At 38.3% G+C, this 6,013-nt stretch overlaps 1 protein-coding gene across 8 annotated transcripts in view; it reads left to right on the top strand.

The window, feature by feature from the left end:
- The window catches only part of LIMCH1 (LIM and calponin homology domains 1), a 285,276-nt gene that overhangs the window by 68,774 nt on the left and 210,489 nt on the right, over window positions 1–6,013 (top strand). The window lies entirely within an intron of this gene.

Here is a 6,013-nt window from a genome sequence, read left to right as displayed (position 1 = left end):
GCAGTTTGAAAACCACTGTTCTAGAAGGTGGCTCAAAACAGTCAAATCCTATTTGGATGAAAAGCTGGGGGAGGATGGGAAGAACGCCCCAAGTGAATCATAACAGGATGTGGCATGGGGAGTAGAGCAAGAAGTAATTCAAACCTTTGATAATATTCAAAAGCAGGTTTAAATTTTAATTTAATTTGTTTTGGCTGCCTGTTTTAAATTGTAAACTCCTCCACATGAAACAAAGTTTCAAGAAATATCTGATCTTGAACCAGTAACCAAAGACCACAAAGTAATTCACTTTTATTAGCGTTGGAGTAAATACCATTGTTTGCTGGCTTGTGGCTTGGATGCAAAACATACAGAGAAACCATTCCTGGCGCTAAAGCAGTTTTTCTTCTGAAGTAATGAAATGACTGGAAAAAGTGAATATTTTTCTCCTTTTATAATTGATTTAATCAGATACGCAATATGCTAAAATTCAATATTGAGCTGTACTTTAACCTAACATATTAATATTGAATGATGAAACTGTCTTGGCTTTTTATAGAGCATCAGTATTGCACTGCTGAGCTGAAATACAATAAAATGCAAAAGTGGACTCCATTCTTGCCACTTCAGAGTTTTCTCACTTATATTTAGACTTGTGGATTGACAATGCATGCAAAACCTCCTCAGTCAGCAGCTACATTCTTCTCTCTCTTATCCTACAACAGAAAAGGAGGAATTGCAGCTGCTGATGTCTTCCATAACTGCTGCATTTCTACCCCCACAGGTCTGTCCCTAGCCTCATCAAACTCCTGATTTACACGTTAAGATAACCTAAGTAACATACAGACTTTGTTTGGAAGCAGTCAGGACTGCTGCATACCTGACAAAGCCCCACAAAAGCAAGATAATGAAGTGTTAGGCCACCTAACGGTTCCTATCCTCTGTTCCTGCCTCCAACAATCATACACCTACCATTACTGCAACTACTATACACCTCAGACCAGGCACCATAACCATAACTCTGTCCTCTTTAACTGCTCTTCTGCATGCAACCCTTTACCAAATTGTCCTCTCCCAGTGCAACCAACTTACTACACCAAACTTCCACAGTTACTAGTACTGAGTGGGTGGAGGAAATCCACTTCAGTACTGTAGGAGTATAAAACAATGTCTTGTTAAAATTGATAATATGAGGGAAATTATTTATTTTAAATTGGTTGAGGAAGGATTCCTTCCAATTCATTTTCCTGCTGGCTGAGAGCTGTATACACAACATGCTTCAAAAGGGTGGGATGTATTTATCTGGCCAAACTTTGCAGTGAAGGATAAAAACAGATGGGTGGAGAGCATACTGGCAGATCCTGGTCTGGCTGAAAATGGACAGTTGACATTCAGATACCTGGTGCCTCTCATCATGTACAGAAAAAGGAATGGTAAGATACATAAAGGAAAAAAGAGACTTCAAGACTGATTAAGTCATATAACTAAATCAGGTGGCTGTTGTAAATGTATCAGTAACACCTGCCTTGGCACAACAAAATTTTTCTTTCCAGTGGCTTCTCCAGCTCTATAGTAGACTTTTCATATTCTGCTGAAAAGGCTCCGGGTTTTGAAATGAAAAATGGGTTCAGGAGTCAGGTTGATCATTTGGATGAGATTGATTGACACCTCATTGAAACTCTGACAAATCTTAAATGTATTGTGAAGCTTTATCTGCAATTTGCTTATAGCTAGGTTTGCCAAATATTCTTGCTGTTAATCAGTCTAGCCACACATGAATTTCTGTGCTCTCCCTATTTGTAAAGCAACAGTTCATTTTCATCTTTGTAAGTACTGTGATGGTGAAAAGTGTGACATGTAAGTGCTAGTTTAACTTTGCATTTGTGAGTTGTCCTGTTGTCATCAGTGGAGCTACTCCATGCTCAGAAAGTGAAGCATGTGTGTAAGTGTGTGCAGGATTGGTGCCTTCTTGGCAAATGGCTAACACCAGGGATTTGCGAAAAATTGTAGAAACTTATTTAATGTTTTGAAACAAATGGTTACTGGAAATTATAGCATTTCTATTCTATATCACAAGAAATCCTAATAAACGTTTAAACAATTTGTTTTTCATTAGTGGAACAGAGTGCTGGTATTCAAATAACTACATCTCTCTCCACCTAGCTTAAGAATGCTTTTTTAAAAAAATTATCTCATGCTTGAACTTCTCTAATTTAAGATATGATTTTCTTGAAAAATATACTTTATTGCAAAACTAGTTTGACAATTTGACCTTTATAAATGTCTATTATTATTATTATTATTATTATTATTAGTGTCTACCTTTCCATGTGGAACCTAACATAACTGGTTTCCTGAAAAAAATAAAAATAGAGATCAGGGAAGAGAGAGACATTAACACTGTAAATTTGATAATACATGAGGAATTGCTCGCTCTGTAGCTCTTCAGTCAGGTTCGTTATGGTTTCAGAATTGCAGATCTTGGTCCCATCACTGCTGGCATGTTGCATAATGGATGAGCCTGCACTGATGGAGGAGCAGGTGTTCTAACAATAAAAAAGAACAGTGGTTATTGTTTCAAGCAACATCAATCCTCCCTCCCTTTCTCTATCCTAAATGCTCCCCAAACAAATACTCCCTGTCTCTAAAGCATCAAGAAGAAAAATAGCAACATACACTGTACAGCCATTGCCACTTGCTACCTCAGAAGCAGTCTGGTAAATAGATTAGATACTTGATTGGATGCTCTGGATCTTTAAGTCGTGTGTTTATCACTGCTGGCTGCATGGAAACCGATTATGAATTCCATTTAGTGGAGAACTACATTAGTACCCACAAATAACTGACTGCCCTATTACTTCTGAACAGCATGAGTGAAAAATAACTTTTCATTATTGGGCTCCATTATGTCTTGTTAAATTATTGTGCACTATAAGGGGAAATCTACTGAAAGATGAGTCTTCCCTCTCTTTCCCCATTTTAAGAGTGTGTAGCTTATTTCTGGGAACTAAAAAGCACAGTGCGCAGAAACAAATGGTAAGTAGGCTGTAGTTATTAGTTTAAGATGGCAGCTGTTGTTCAATCCCATGAACGTGGCTGTAAATGTTGTAAAGTTTGAAATCAGCATGACAGATTTTGTCATAACCTTTTTTTTTTTTAGGCCAGGGGCAACTGCAGGTGAATCCATGGCCAATTTTGAAAAGATTTTATCTAAAGTAGACAGTTTACAGTGTGGTTATTTTCAGACATTTTCACTGTTGCCTGTCTGCAGCAGGAATGGCAGCGTCCACTTCATCCAGTCAGGGGCATTGCATCTGCCCCTGGGTTAAGGGCACACAAAGGCTAGGGGCACAATGTGTGAGAAAAAGAGAAAATCATGTGACTTCAGTAAAGCGTGACAAACATTCTTTTCTGCTTACAGATTCGACTGGGTTTGGAAGGAATTAGTAGTGTTTTCTGTTTCACATTTCCCCCGTTTCCTACATCATCAGTTTATTTTGAGAACAGATAATGAGCCAGTTACCTTACAGAAAAAGGAGTCCAATAGATTTCACTTGAAGAAATGATGTGGTTTGTATTTGACTCTGTCATCTGCAGTACTACGTTCTATTGCCAATAAAATCAAAATATTTGTTCACTGATGCAATTATAATGTGATAGTGGAACACTGTAACAGAAACATGTCACTGTGAACAAAAACTTCTCTACAGACAGTATGAAAAAGTGGCATTTGTATAAAATACTGCGTGTGTAGTCTTGTCTCTGAATAGTAGGGGTTTTATTTAATTGTTTTTAATATGCGTTTAAATTTGAAAGGTTCAATCTAGTTCATATCTTAAATTCCTGATGATGTAGAGATTAAGGCTACAGTGTATGTTATAGTAGTATTACATTTGTAGGGGGGGTAGGGTGACCAGTCAGCAAATGTGAAAAATCGGGACAGGGGATGGGGGGATAATAGGAGCCTATATAAGAAAAAGACCCAAAAATTGGGACTGTCCCTATAAAATTGGGACATCTGGTCACCCGGGGGGAGGGGGGGAGCAGTCTAATTTTAAATGTCTCCAGCAATGGGACTTCAGCTGCCCCTGGGAGAGAGTTCTAATCCAGCTCGTTCCCAGAAATGAATATGGGAAGTGGGGGGAAGGAGGAATTCTGGATTGTCCTTTCTTTTCTCATTTCTCTTTCTTCTACAGGAAACACTTGTATCGCACTAAACTTCTCTCCCATCTTGGTGTGTCACTTCAAATTCTTGTAGACACTGCTATGTCACCACTAGGGGTTTAGCCAAGCTCTATGTGTTAAGAGCTCTATAAGGTGTAGCATGCCATTAGCGTCCGCTAAAGTAATTGAATATTATGGGAGCAGGCCCTTGGTTCTTTTAATCTTTTTCCTTTTTTCTTTCAAATAATAAACTTCTGTTAAAAATAGAAATGCTTTGGGTTGCAATGCTGTTTGTTTGGCCCCACCTACACTCGTTGGTCAAATGGTATTAGAAGCTGGTTTATCAGAAAAGCATTTAAACTGAGAGTTTAAACACTGATCCTTAACTATGTGGCCTTGTACAGATGGGAACAAAAACTTATTTAGTTTATTTAAAAAAAAACAAGTTAAATGAAATGTCCACTTTAAACAAAAAGGTTTGATAAGAAACAGCTCAGAATGTGACTTTGATCTAGGGGCAGTCCTCAGGTTATAGGATGAGGATTTTTTTTTTCATTTAGTTTGTAACAGATTTTTAAAATATTTCAATCCGGTTTCTAAATTGATAGCTGTGTAATAGTTTCTGTCAGCGTTAGTGGAGCTGTGGCATGCAGTCCTGCTTGTGTTGATGTCTGTGCCGAGTAGTGCTCCAGAGCTTGGAAGGCAACTCCTTAGAGCTAAGAACTTGCTCCCTTCCGATTTTTGCCCTCCTTTCAATGAAAGAAATAGAGAGAAGATTTCACCAGGATGTATTGATAGTTAATATAAATAGTCCCTGTGATCTTGATTCTGAATTCCATACAGGGACCCTATGCAAAGGTCTATTAACCTGACTCCATGTGGGAGCATGGGTTTGCACTTGTGTATCTTTGAAGTATCAGGGCTTGGTTAAACGATGCATTTTTTTTTATTGCACAAACCATGTAATAGATGGAGCATTGTACATACGGACTTGTCTCACTGCATCTTGAAGCTTTAGAAATTTAATATTTTCACGGTAGAATGATGCTTAGTGATGCTCATCATCAGCTTTTTTCAGATGGCCAGACAGGAACTTAATGGCATCAGTTTGATATTAAATAGTTGATTACATGGGCATTAAACTGGCCAGGTTATTATTGTAACTCTCCCTTCTTTATCCCTTTTCTTCTCCCCTTCTTTCCCCCTCTCCCCCCCCCAAAAAAAAAAAAAAGAGAAAAAGCTTGTTTCCTCTTAGGGATTCTTCATTATGGAAACTTGGTAATTATGCTGCAGTAGGTTCTTCAGACTCTCTGCTGAAAGTGGTTAATAATGACACATTGCAGTACTTCCAGTGTCTGGCCTCTGTAATCTGTTTCCTGTATTTGTTGAGTCTTCATATCTCTGTCCAGCTTTCCCTTTAAATTTCTGCAATTTTTAAGCTTTGTTCCAGGATTTCTCTCTGGCACAGAATGTGATCCAGAATGCTTTTCTGTCATGTTTCCACATCCAAGCAAAAAGAAAAGCACAGCTGTTGAATAAGGATCTTCTAAAATCCAATCTCTTAAAAATAAAATTTTAAAATATTTGAACAGTGTAAGTACAGAAAGTGTTCTCCACATTATCTAGATCCTATGACAATCCTTTATCTCCTATAGATCCATCCGTGTCCCTGTAGACTCTCCCCATAACTACAAGACCTCTGCTGGCATGGGCTAAGTCTGGTATGCTGGGGAGTCTGCCAGTTTGCTCTGCACTGTCTTCAGAGCTGCAGTTGTTTGGATAGGTCTCTCTCTGCAGAGCATTAGAACCCGATTCTGGAAATCACTAAATTTTACAGGGTTGGGAGAGAATTTGTAAATTATGTTTTAGC

The sequence above is a fragment of the Mauremys reevesii genome, linkage group 5 (assembly GCF_016161935.1).
Source record: "Mauremys reevesii isolate NIE-2019 linkage group 5, ASM1616193v1, whole genome shotgun sequence".
Taxonomy (NCBI): Eukaryota; Metazoa; Chordata; order Testudines; family Geoemydidae; genus Mauremys; species Mauremys reevesii.
Note: the sequence above shows the minus strand (reverse complement) of the source record. Positions and strands in the feature narration are given on the sequence as shown.